The sequence below is a fragment of the Cuculus canorus genome, chromosome 14 (assembly GCF_017976375.1).
Source record: "Cuculus canorus isolate bCucCan1 chromosome 14, bCucCan1.pri, whole genome shotgun sequence".
Classification (NCBI taxonomy): domain Eukaryota; kingdom Metazoa; phylum Chordata; class Aves; order Cuculiformes; family Cuculidae; genus Cuculus; species Cuculus canorus.
The window spans coordinates 5,602,444-5,615,120 of NC_071414.1; the positions used below are offsets into that span (position 1 = coordinate 5,602,444).

Here is a 12,677-nt window from a genome sequence, read left to right on the forward strand (position 1 = left end):
AGCCACATAGATAGCATAGATTACAAAAAAACCCAACTAATATATATTAATGACATTGCAATGCAGTTATTTTGCATTTATCACAACTTATTTTATCAACAGATGATAGAATCATAGAATAGTTTGAGGTGAACCTTAAAGATCATCTAGTTCCAGCCCCTCTGTGATGGGCAGGGACATTTAAAGGAGATTTAGAGACTCTGTCTTCATTTTGTAGATTAAACTGACCTGACAAACCCGAGCCATTAACCTCACATTTATTTCCCATCCAGTGCATGAAACTCATCCGTCTGGGCCACACAATGCAGCCCTAGCTGGGGAAGGTTTGTCTGCCGGCAGAGCTTTCCAGCTGCAGCACCGTAACCTCTCCGGCCACCCCAAAGCTGATATCACCCACATGGCAGAGGCCATGCAGCTGCACTGGACACAAAGGATATGGAGCAGGAGAAAGGACATGGCACCACCTTGAGAGGTGCACGAGTTCTAAGCAGTGCGGTAGGGGCTAATTGAATAGCTCCTGTGCGTAATGCATGAGACTTGACAGGTCAGAATAGTTCAGCTGGTGGGTTTATGTGCATCGTCACCTTGTATAAACAAAAGGTACCCACGTACGTCTCCATACTTGCATCATATTACCCCCTATGGCATTCTCCCAATATAGAGGCATGGCAAGGGAGAGAAAAGCCCACAAAGGTATTTGTATTCACGTACTCTGTGTCCACCACGAGCACTTCTCCTGCTTATAAAGGATGTGTCACATCTTTTGTAAACACGTTACAGAGAACAGCATTTTCAGTTATACACTAAACTGGTGTTTGAGGAGATTTTCTGACAGTTATGGGGCAGAAAATACATGCAATTCTGGCTATCCTTGTAATTGTTCTCTTTTGCTATGTCAGACCCACATAAAATTAGCAAATATTTCGTGGCCAGTTACAAGCAATTGTAGAAGAGCTAGTGCGATCACAAATGGAGCATCAGTGGCCATGCAGCTATGTGTTCAGCTATGTGATTAAACATTAGGAACAGGTAAGGCAAAAGACAGGAACTGCAATTTATGCAGTGCTTAAAACATCACTTAGATCATCTTTGAATACAAGGAATCCATCTAGATGTGACTGAGTCATATACATATTCATGAAACCCAAGGAAACAAACCAAAGCACCATTCATCCCTACGACCCATCTACCCCAACTCCTGGAAACTCCTCAGCACACAATCTAGGCAGAGTTTGACCTCCATGTTTTTGACAAAGGCAGCTGAGCAGCAAGACAGCTCTCATCACATCACCTTCCCCTAGAACCTATGGACCAAGCAGATGTCTTAAGAATAGTAACTAAAATCAAGAGACATTTATGTGTGAGGAGGGCAGGTGCCAGATTTGGCATTCATGCTGAATTTGCAAATTTTTTGTTCTCTTAGAAAAAAAAAATTAAAATACATTAAAGCATCTGATATTTAAAAAAATACCAAGGGTGAACCTGAAAAGGATGTTTTGCTGAGAAACTACTCAAAACGTATTTCTAGCTAAGGCTTAATAATTCCTGGAAAATATACAAAAATGTTGTGTGCGATCAAGTGTTTTAACCAATCGTAACTTTTTTGTTTCGCCAAAACAAACATTTTAAAAGGCTTTTTCGGTCTTATTTCGGGCAACTGATTTTCAGTATGGCAATGAAACTGAAAAATTATTCATAAAGCTCAAACAGCACACGAGTCGGTATCTGATAGAGCGTCTTCCTCTTGAGTGAGAGACATCAGCTGTGCTGTATATGTGAGGTGGCCGGGGGACTAAGGTAGCAGAGCAACTTGTGGCGTGTCTGTGCTGTCAGCAATTCCCACGCACACACCAGGGCTCCAAAGGCAGAGTTTGGTTGCCTCCCCCCTCCGCCCCGCTTGGCAAAAGTGCATAGAGGTCAAGTGAATTGCAGAGCCACGAAATGAAAACAAGTCACAGAGGAGAATTAGACTTTTGTGTTTTATACTGTCAGTGTGTCTGTGCAAAGTTGCTTTTTTTTTTAATTGCGAGTATAACCATAAATGTAGGTCACTTGCAGAGATGAAAGCCAGCTGCTCCAAGTGTGAACCTTCCCTTACAACAAAGGGATAAAGAAATCGTAACTAATAGTCTATCCAAGAGAATTATAGCTGCTAACTTATAATTACCAGGTAAATTCAGACAAGGAATTAAAAAAGATCTTATTAACATGATATTAAGAAAAAACTTTGATCCTCCTGCTTCCAAACACTCCACGATTTCATTGATAACTCTATTGCTCTATGCTTTAATTGTAGATGCACATTAGGTATGAGCAATTAGAGCTCCTTCCTAACAGTGCAGGGATTTGCACATCTGCTATAGTCTCTTACAGACAAAAGATGACAATCTCGTGCACAGCTCACGTACCCTCCATGTGATCTACAAAACTCTGCTAAGACAGCCGAAGTCACAAACACGAGGAATGTTCACCTTCTACCAAGAATACCTCGAGAAAAGTATGTCACAGGGGCCTGAGGGGAAAGCTGCGTGTTTGCACTGCATATAGCAAACCTGACTGGCAGCCGAGCAGGGAGAACAAGGAGCTACCTATTCTCTCCTGCTTCAAAACGCTATGAGATAGCAAATTTACATGATTAACCTTTTGTTCTGTTAATCAAACAAAAATGCCTCCAGCAAAGGAATAAGTAGAAGCCCGTTTAATTAGAAATATGGGGATTCACTCAGAAGTTGAGTGCATGTTTGTCAGAAGAGAAATGTGGGCTAGCAGATTTGTGTTTGTTTCCTATTTTTACCGTTGTGTGTATTCCTCATTTTTTTTTTTGAAACTACTACTAAATAGCCTGTGAATGCTGTGGCTTTGCCTTCTTCCCCAATGAGATCAGATATTACACTACTTGCCACGTTTCCTCCCAAGGATAGTCACCAGATGCCTGAGTTGGGATATCCAGCTAGATCCAAAGCTGGTCCAGATGAGCGCTGATTTTGCAAAACAGCCCACTTACTTGAATGCATTTCTGAAGCTCCACATTTGGTTTATAGATTAACCTTCAGGGACAAACACATCCCTGAAGATTTAAAACATAAAAAAGTGCCATCTTATATATTATATGTATGCTGTATTCATAAATAGTATTTTACAGAGCACTTTTAGATGTTTTCTAGGTATTATTTGGGTTTGGTTGTTTTTCCCCACCTCAACATAGAAGCATATTTTTTAAGTTCTTGTCTCTAATACCTGATCTTTAAACATTCAACTTGTCAGAATCTATCTGGTTCATTTAACATCAGCATGCAGTAGCTCAGGATAGTGAATTCTCTAAAACATGAGAAAATAAAAACAGTAAGTTTTTAAGTTAAACCTTTGAGGTTTAGGTAAAAAGTAATAGTCAACCTCTCACTTCCATCCCAGCAACACAGACATATACACGGAGTGAAAGCACCTAGAAGCTAAACCTGCATGCCCAGCAAGAACAAAAGCAGAGAACTAGTTCATCACTCCAGGTGGTAGAGCTGTCAGGGATCAATCTAAGACTTGCATAAGATAGAGGCTGCTAGAGTGAATCACACAGTATTTTAAGAAATCCCCAAAGGTATACAAATCCACAGAAGAATGACAAAACTTACATGCAAAACTTTCTTGAATATTCTCTAAGACTCAGGCGTGTCCCCAGATTCCTCTTCTGCGCTATTTTCTCTCGTTCTGGCCATAAACCCAATGCCCACTCCATTCAGAGTTTAGTCTAATGAACAATGGTTTCCAAACTCAGAAAGCTCTGTGTCTTCCCTTTATGGTCTCCTGTCTCTCTTGACCATGTATCTCTAAAATGAAAGACCTCTGGTGCCTTCATGTGCTACAGAACTCCCTGGAGTACAGCTCTGTGTCTGCGAATAGTCATGGCAGGTTCTGGTTTTGCACTTATGCCTTTACTATACAGTATTCCTTCTTCAGGGGAGAAGCGTGCAGATTAACAATCCGCTGTTGTTCCCATTCCTACTGCATCTTCCTAGTTGAGGTCTGAGGGATACGTACTGCTTGCTGGTTAGAAAATTCCGTATTGCCTAAGCAACTAAAAAATTGGAAGATTATAAAAGTGAACAGAATTCAGACTGTTTCCAACTATTAATTTTCCAAGCTGTCATTCTTACTAAACCCAAAATTATTGTCATTGAAAAAGAAACCATCAAACTATGGGTTCCTCACTCTGTCAGGATATATCTAGTCATATTATGTTTAATTGTAGCAGGCCAGCATGTTTTCATGTGAAAAAGAAATTGGTCCATTACATAATGAAAAACATCAGCAAATAAACACTAAAAGCACATTTGCTCTATGCTGGCTATTGCATTACAGGGGAGTGGAAACACTATGAGTTTCCTTTCCATCCACTCGTGAGGCAAACAACGATGTAAACTTGTTATTCCAGTATGCTTACTTAGACTTAAGCGACATTAGTGTAATTTCCAAATCAGGCCTAATAAATCATAGACATGATGAAATGAAAGGTACTGAATAAATCTTAGCAGCATGTATTTAATAGCATATATTATTCAAAGAACTATCTGCACATCTATTTTTTATTTCGTATGGTCTGTATATTGTTTTAATGCACCACAATATTTGCATGAAGCAAAAGAAGTTTAATTTTTTATTCAGCTGAAACTCATTGTTCTTTTCTAGAACAGTTACTACTTCTTGATCATGCAGAAGAACTCCAGGAATAGCAGAAATTGATCTTGCTGATCTCAATTAGTATTCATAAAATAACAGTTACAGGACTAGCAACACAGTAGTTTAATATTGTATTACTATTCCTCTGAAGAAATAGGTTCAAGTTCAGCCCAAGTCACAAGTGAAACAAGTGTGTTAGAGTTATTCCCTAGTGATTACTTGCCCTCATTACAAAATGAATGCACAATTCATCACAACTGACAACCTCTCCTCAAGAGATGCCTGAGACAGGAATAGCAGGGGTCTGAAGGTCAGAAAAGAGCAATAGAGGAGCTGCTTGGGAAAAAACTTGCATAGTGCCTGGAAATGCTACACTCGATTCTAACTACTGCTTTTAGGTCTCTGTCGGAGGAGCACAGATTATTGGGGAGCTATAACAAGGAAAAAAAAAGAAGCCTTCCCTAGCTTCTTTCACATCTGAAGAAGTTACAAGGTCGTTCACAAATAACACAAACAGAATTTGCTGGACTAAATCTCAGCAGAGATTCTTTTGCTAATGTGTCTTAGGATTGAAGGAAACAGCGCACAGAGACAGCTGGGCTTCATCAGATGGGCAGTTCTGCAAGCGTTATTTATGTACAAGGTGTCTCATCACTGTGCACATCAGTAAAAGTCCTGTCCCACAACATTTGGATTTGGCAACAAATATGCCTGATAAAGTCAGATTTCAGTAAGTCATAGGCGTTTCACAGAGGCTGAGGCCATCCGTTGCCCAGTAATTTTGCTGGCCAGCCTTCAGCCACATTTGCAGCAGGAGGAATAAATACAAGCACAGTCAGTATACAGCTAGTATACAGGCAGTCATTCTCAGGAAACATCTTAATCATCAGTATGTTATTCGGTATGCACTGTTTTCTTAACAAATTTAAATTAAAAGTTCATTTGCGAACTCCAAAACAAAACAAAATACACAACTTGAAGAATTAACAGATCACACTATTTTCATTAAAACAATATGTTTGCCTATATTATGGCTAGAGAACACAATAAAGAACTGTTTTTCTGTCTTTTTTAATCCTACGCATAACATTGACCAAGACCTTTCATTTCTCAGCCTCACCGATTTTTTTTTTTTGGTTTATGGTGTTAAAAATGGGGAATTCCATCAACTACAAGAGCGCTGCTGCGTATTTGTGTGTCTTGTTACTTGTTTTTTTTTTTTCACTTCTCCATCAATTGAATTAATATGATACTGTTACTCACATACAAGCTTCTAGGTGTTACCCATCTACAAGTTTCTGACTACACGAGGAATGCTGTGAGGACTGATTACTGAGGAGGTTTATGCAACACTGAATGCAATAAATATCCAGCTATCGGTTCTGCCAGCTGTCTCAGAGCTGCAAAGAATACAGCTTTCTAGCTTTCGAATCCAAGGGTGGCCCTATAAACACAGTCACAGCAAAACCTGAGTTTAAGCACCTCACTTTCTGAGACATAAGCAGAGGGAAGGAGAGACAGACCCTGATCTTGCTCGTGCACTTTTGTAAGAATAGTACTTGCTGTGTGAGAGAGAAAGCACCGTGCAGAAACGTCTGCATGCTCTGTCCACTCACCAGGGAGACATTGTGCCTTCCTGAAAATACACAGGAAAGGAAAGTTGAATTCACACAGTCTTAAATGTAAAGAAAGCAATCCTTAGGCATAATTTGACCCTCAGAACGTAAACCCTTTCAGACAATAAATTGTCTAGAACAGGGCTTTTGCTTTATGAAGCATCCAGACCAAGAAGCATTTATAGAAATACCATAAAGGATCTATGAATGACTGTATTGTTATAATTGGGGCAAAACTTCTGCTGGGATATATTAATTGCTTTCTTTTCAATAAAAGCTGTTAAAGATGAAAAAGGAGATGGAAGAAGGGCCATAAGATAGTTCAATGTCACTGTGTTTATATGGAAGAAATAGGGGGATCCCAAAAAAGTAATTTTTTTTTTCAATTGGTCACATGCCCCTCCAAGCTGACTGATTTCTTTCCCCGTGCACATCAGTAAACTGAATGGAAAGAATTTTCAAAGCACAGCATGAAAGATATACCCACAAATCCCATTAGCAGTAATGTGATTTGTGCTTATCTGCCATGCAATGCTTTGAAAGTTCATTCCTCTATGTCCAACTTCAGACTTTCTACTTCCAGAATACTTGAAAAGCTTACAAACACTTGCAGTTACTTTAGGGGTGAGGAAAACTGGAAGATGTGAAGACCTGGATCCAAGGATAACAACAGGCAAGCAGAGCTTGCAGGAACAGGAGTTGTACCTTGGGCGGCTGTTAGTCCCCCAGGCACCATTCTGGCCAGGGCTGAGGAAGAACCCCCGTTTCAGACATTTGACTTCTCTCATTTCAGTCCTCTTTACTGAAATGTTTTGATTTTGTGCCACTTTGAGCGATCTTTTTGTCAGAAGAAGAGTAGCAGCAATGCATGCGACATTCGGAATCTGGAATCTCACGACAAAGACCTTAAAAGCAAAGCTGACTACAGCGCACTATTCATTTATTCTCATGACAGGCCTTAGATTGTACGGCGCACAGAGAACTGGCACAAGATTAATCAGTTCCTCAGACTGTATAAAATGAACTCACTTCTTAGGGCAATTTTAAGAGTCAAGGCTGCAATCTTTCTGGTCTTGCATCTGAACTAGATGGCTGTAACTAATAAGAAAAGTGTTTATATTTTTATTTACCTTATACAGCATCTTTCAGCCTGGAAGGCCCTAAATCACATTATACAATATCCATTTTACCAGCCTTGCCAAAACACTGCCACTTTTGAAATAGGCTTAGAATAGCAGAAAGGGATGCTCTTGACTAAAACACAATGGAAAGCCTCAGGTTTTTTTTAGCAATTGTGAGCATGTAATGTTAATACAAAGCAAATTGAATCCAATTTTAATTTCACACCTAAAAGACGTCATTATCATAAACAAAGTATCCAGCTTGTCTGTCTTCTTTTTCCAAGAGAAGGAAGAACATTGCTAAGACTTGAAACTGGCATTTCAAGGAATATGGACACAAATATACTCTCTCAAATCACCGATGCCTGAACTTATAAGAATTAAAATAACTGCTTTACTTCTAATACTGATTGTAACCTTAAGGGATATCATGTCAAACATTTATTCAACTATGTTCATCTTCCAAAACTGCCCTAATCTCTACAAACATGTTGAACAAGATTTTCATAACCTAACTGTTCCAAAGCATTCAGACCTTGACTCAATCTGTTAGCCATATTGATAACAAAATAGTTTTTATCTTTATTCCTCCTTAGCGTACACTAAATGAAGTGGAACTGCATCATTATGAATGCCCAAATATCTGTCCACAGTGCAAAAGTATAATTTTTATTCACATAGTGTATTCTTCCCTTAACAAAAATTATACAGAACAATTTAGTTTAATCATCTGACTATAAAATTTTGCATGAATGATAAAATTTAAGGTTTTACTCTCTACACAAAGTAATTATTGGAGGTAAAAGTTAGTTACAAAGAAGAAACAAATCCAAAATTGAGAAGTAAATATGATTGCTTCTCCCAAAGCTTCTCATTCATTTTCAGCACTGTAACAGTTCTTCCATGACAAACTTCAAAAGGTATTTATAAATATAGTCCAAAACATATCTTGATATTGAGATAAAGGTACAGATTATATTTAGCATTTAGGAAGATTTAGACCTTCTGTATGCCTTGCAAAGTGGATGTTATTAGTGTATTGTGGACTAGATGTCCTACAGTTCCAGAATAGAAACATACATGAAAATCAAATTTTATTTGATAAATATCTTAGAATCATGGAATAGTTTGGGTTGAAAAGGACGTTAAAGATCATGTAGTTCCATTTTCCATGCCATAGGCAGGGACACATCCCATCTTGTACAACCAGTCACTTACAGCCTTTTAAATCATATTCCTTTATGGTTTTTTTTACGGTACCTTTTAAAAAAATAAACAACTATCCATTTCAGTGATGTTTTTGAGATTTTTTTTTTCCATTATCTTTCTATGATTTCTATTAAGCTTACTATACTGGGAAATATTCTATTAAGTTTACTATAACTGGGAAATACTCTATTTTTAATCTTATATCTGTCTTATTCTTGGCAGTTCTCCCAGTCTGAAGTTTGCTTTTTTTGCCTTAACAGGAAAAATAATTTCTCTAACAAAGCAGAGACTGAAAGTTTGCTCTCCTGCATTGGTGCCTTCTCATCTTCCCAGTAAGGACATGCAAGCTGCAAGTAGGGACATGATTTCAGTGTGATCACACCAATATGGAAGTACATTAGAAAACAGTGAAATCAGTGAAGGGTTTATATGGTTCCAGGATTTTAGTTTCCGGTTGCTGCTTTATTTTGAAGCGGCAGAGTTGCAAGTTTTCACACTGCAGCAATGGACATTTTATAATACAAGGAATTTCTCTGTGTACGTGGGTGTATGTGCATATATGATTTATCAGTTACATCAGCAAAACATCCTCGTATACACTTTCATCAGCCAATATATAAATAAAGAAATGTTTGCATATGCATTTTAAGTCCTGAAAACCATCATGATAGCACACCAGCCTATGTAAGTCCATTTCAAGCACTGTGCACCAATCATAATGGAAAACAATGATACTTAATTTGGATATCTACATCCTGATTCATCTCGGGAACAGCTTCATAATATACACATAATTAATTATTAATTTTTTATTACTTCATCTATTATGTGCTAAATTGCTTATTATAATATGAATTTTTAAGACTAACTCAATTTGATCTTCTTCTTGATACAACAAAATTCACAGCAGAGATATCAGAAATCACTGTTATAGGTGGAGCTGTCGTCCACAACAGAAAAATGAGCCCAGCTTATTGTACAGAGCATCTGATACCTGATCATTTTAATGAAGCTTTCTGTCTTGCATACAAAATGGCACAGAAGCCAATTCCAGTCACCTTAGAACTTTTTATAAGCAAGGTCCATTATAATCAAGGTCAAAATTGTCACTGACTTCAGTGAAGAGAGCTTCACGTCAGAACTTGTCTATTTAAGTATTTGAGACTGTGAGTATCATAACAAGGCCTGAAAAAACTGTTTCCTACAGGCAACAGCAATGTAGCCCATAAAAAACTTCACTCTCCCAAGTATGAGTTTAAATTGCAGGGTTATTTGGACATGAATGATAATGAATTAATATAATTCATACAATTAATTAATTACAGAATCCTAGAATATATTTTATTATGATTATTTATTATATTATTTTATTATGATTATTTATTATATTATTTTATTATGATTATTTATTATATTTATTATGATTACTAGCCTCACAAACCTTTGGCTTCAGTTACATACACTTTGTAAAGCATAACTAAATTACTTTAAATTATTAACACAATACATTTTAACCCATATAATAATATTACTTAATAATATCAGTAAAATAACTTGGAATTATCCTTTAGAAAGAAAACAACTTGCACTACAAGTGACAAAAAGCAATATATGGTAGCTAGGATTACCCATTAGTACTTCACAGCCGACACTCAAGTTCTGCTCCATGTCTGCAACACCCAGCTGGCCAGCAACCAAACCAGGACTATCTATCTTTTTCTTTTACGGATGAAACAGTAAATACTATATTAAAAAAAATCAACCAAGCCCTAACCTATATTGAAAATCCATCTAGCATTTCAGCCTCCCTCTTCACGATGAAATTTATTTTCCTTTATTTTTTTCCTTTCAAGAACTTACTTCATCTTGGAAGGAGGTATCAAAGCTGCTCCACGATAACTTAAAAGAAAAATGACTAGAAACTCCTCAGTGTCACTGTATCTGACAAGTTCCTGCAATGTATTTACCTCCGTCTTTCACAACATTACTAACATTTAAGTACCCAGAAAGTGCTACAGCTGAGATATTTTTTCCATCCATTTCAATTTCAAAAAGATGCATTTGATTTTATGGTCCAATAGAGAAAATCTGTTTCTGTCTACTGGAAGTGGCTGTCCATACTAATTAGTGAGAAAGAAAATACACACAAACTTTACTTTGCTAGTATATGAACAGACATTAAAAGGAAGACGCTACCAAACCTATTAATAACTCTTCATAAATCTCACCTTCTAGAACAGGTTTAAAAAACCCTCCTGTGGTAACACCTGTTGAGTTATTTCACCATTTTTTCCATTTAAATATGATTTTGGCAATTTAATGATGACATTGTTTCAATGGTATTATCCAACTGGAATGCAAATGTAACCCAGGATTGCTATCAGTTCATTGAATTATTTCAGAACTCTGTTCACATCCAATGTTTTTGCAAGGTTTACATAAACTGCAGCCCTCACTTCATTCTTGAAAAGCATTTTAACATTCTCATTCAAGTCTTGAGAAGTACATTTCCAGTTCGGACGCAGGATTAAAGAAAATTTCCATTCCCTGTACTGCATTATGGAATTTTATGCAAAAGCAGTTCTCTTTTAGAGAGGACCAGGGGGCCTCTGGGACCTAACAGTCCATGGAGCATTGCATTGTTAGCACTCGAGCTGCAGAAAGCCCCGTGAAAAAATCCTGCTTTAACACTGTGCTTTCTAAAATGCAATACTTCTGCAAGCGGTAAGTGATGAACCTGAAATGATCAGATATTGTTCTGAACAATGTGACTGACTTTACTGTACCAGTGAGGTCTGAGGAAGGAGTGCATTCTGTTCTGCTGTATATTTCTGAGTCACGCCTATGAAGTTCTTTGAAGTTTTACTAAACCAATTTTGTATTTGAAATATTTTCAGAACTTATCTTCTCCGTTGTAGCGAGCCAGACACAACACACTCGCTGCCTCCTGTCAGGGAACAATGGGAGGGACTGGCCGAGCGGTGGCTAAGCACTCTCATTGAAAAAACCAGAGGATGCTGCAATAATTGTCCTGAGAGGCTAGAAAGGAAACAAGACTCTATGCTGACAGCTTAGCTCAGCATGAACTCTCATTTTTCACACGGAGCTAATTAAAAACTGAAATTAGTTAAATATGGAAATGACACTTGCAAGCACTTTAGCTGAATTCTGGCAAAATCCCTCTAGAGTGCTGCGACGCTACCTGCTGCTTCCAAACTCCCCAACTGAATTTCACAGTTAAAAGGCTGAGCAAAGGGAAAGTTATTACAGAGATTTCCAATTCAAAATGTGTCTGTAAAATTCTAAATTAAATTTCATGGTAGCCTTTTCAGTAACTAGGGACATACTGTGCAGTCCGACGATACGGTGCTCAAATAGTGTCCCTGCATGTATTCTCTGATTATCTCACCTTTAGGCACTGTGCTGGTTGTACCAGAACTGTGAAGCTCACAAGGATCCAGGCACTACAACGCTACAAAGATAAGCCATGTACTGCTCCTGAAGTAGTTGCTTGGGAAGGATGGATGCACGGCACATAAAGGAATTACTTCTACAGTTTTAACATCAGAAATCTCAGAAAATCAGAACCCAAAACCCCAAATACTTTATGCCTCGTGATTTTAATTTGTATTTGTATGTGTGGAATATATATGCAGAGAAGGGTCTACGCTGCAGTAAATTACATGGCCTATATATATATATATATCTCAGTGCTTTACAGGCAAGGTAATAATAAAAAGCACTTCTGCATATTTAAATGGGCACAAAGAACCAAGGGACTGGATATGCATAAAAGGTATGATGACTGACATTAGCTTTTTGACTAAAGCTCCATGTGAATTCCATTTCGGTGCACGTGACTTGCCTAGTATGCATAAAAGCAAGGGTATTTGCCTAAGGGCAAATATGATTTCTGAATGCAATTTAACAAAACCCGCCCACGGAGCAGATCATTTTGGATCGACACCAAGGCATCCAGGATAGCCAATCACTTTCAAAACAACTGGAGCGTTTTCCTTTTATTGTTTTTCCTACATTCCATCCCTTTACCCTTGAGGCA

The 12,677-nt window shown here is 37.8% G+C and overlaps 1 protein-coding gene across 20 annotated transcripts in view; it reads right to left on the reverse strand.

Annotated features, from left to right (window-relative positions):
* Positions 1-12,677, reverse strand: part of TENM2 (teneurin transmembrane protein 2) — a 961,638-nt gene that overhangs the window by 132,018 nt on the left and 816,943 nt on the right. The gene's annotated exons all lie outside the window — the stretch shown is intronic.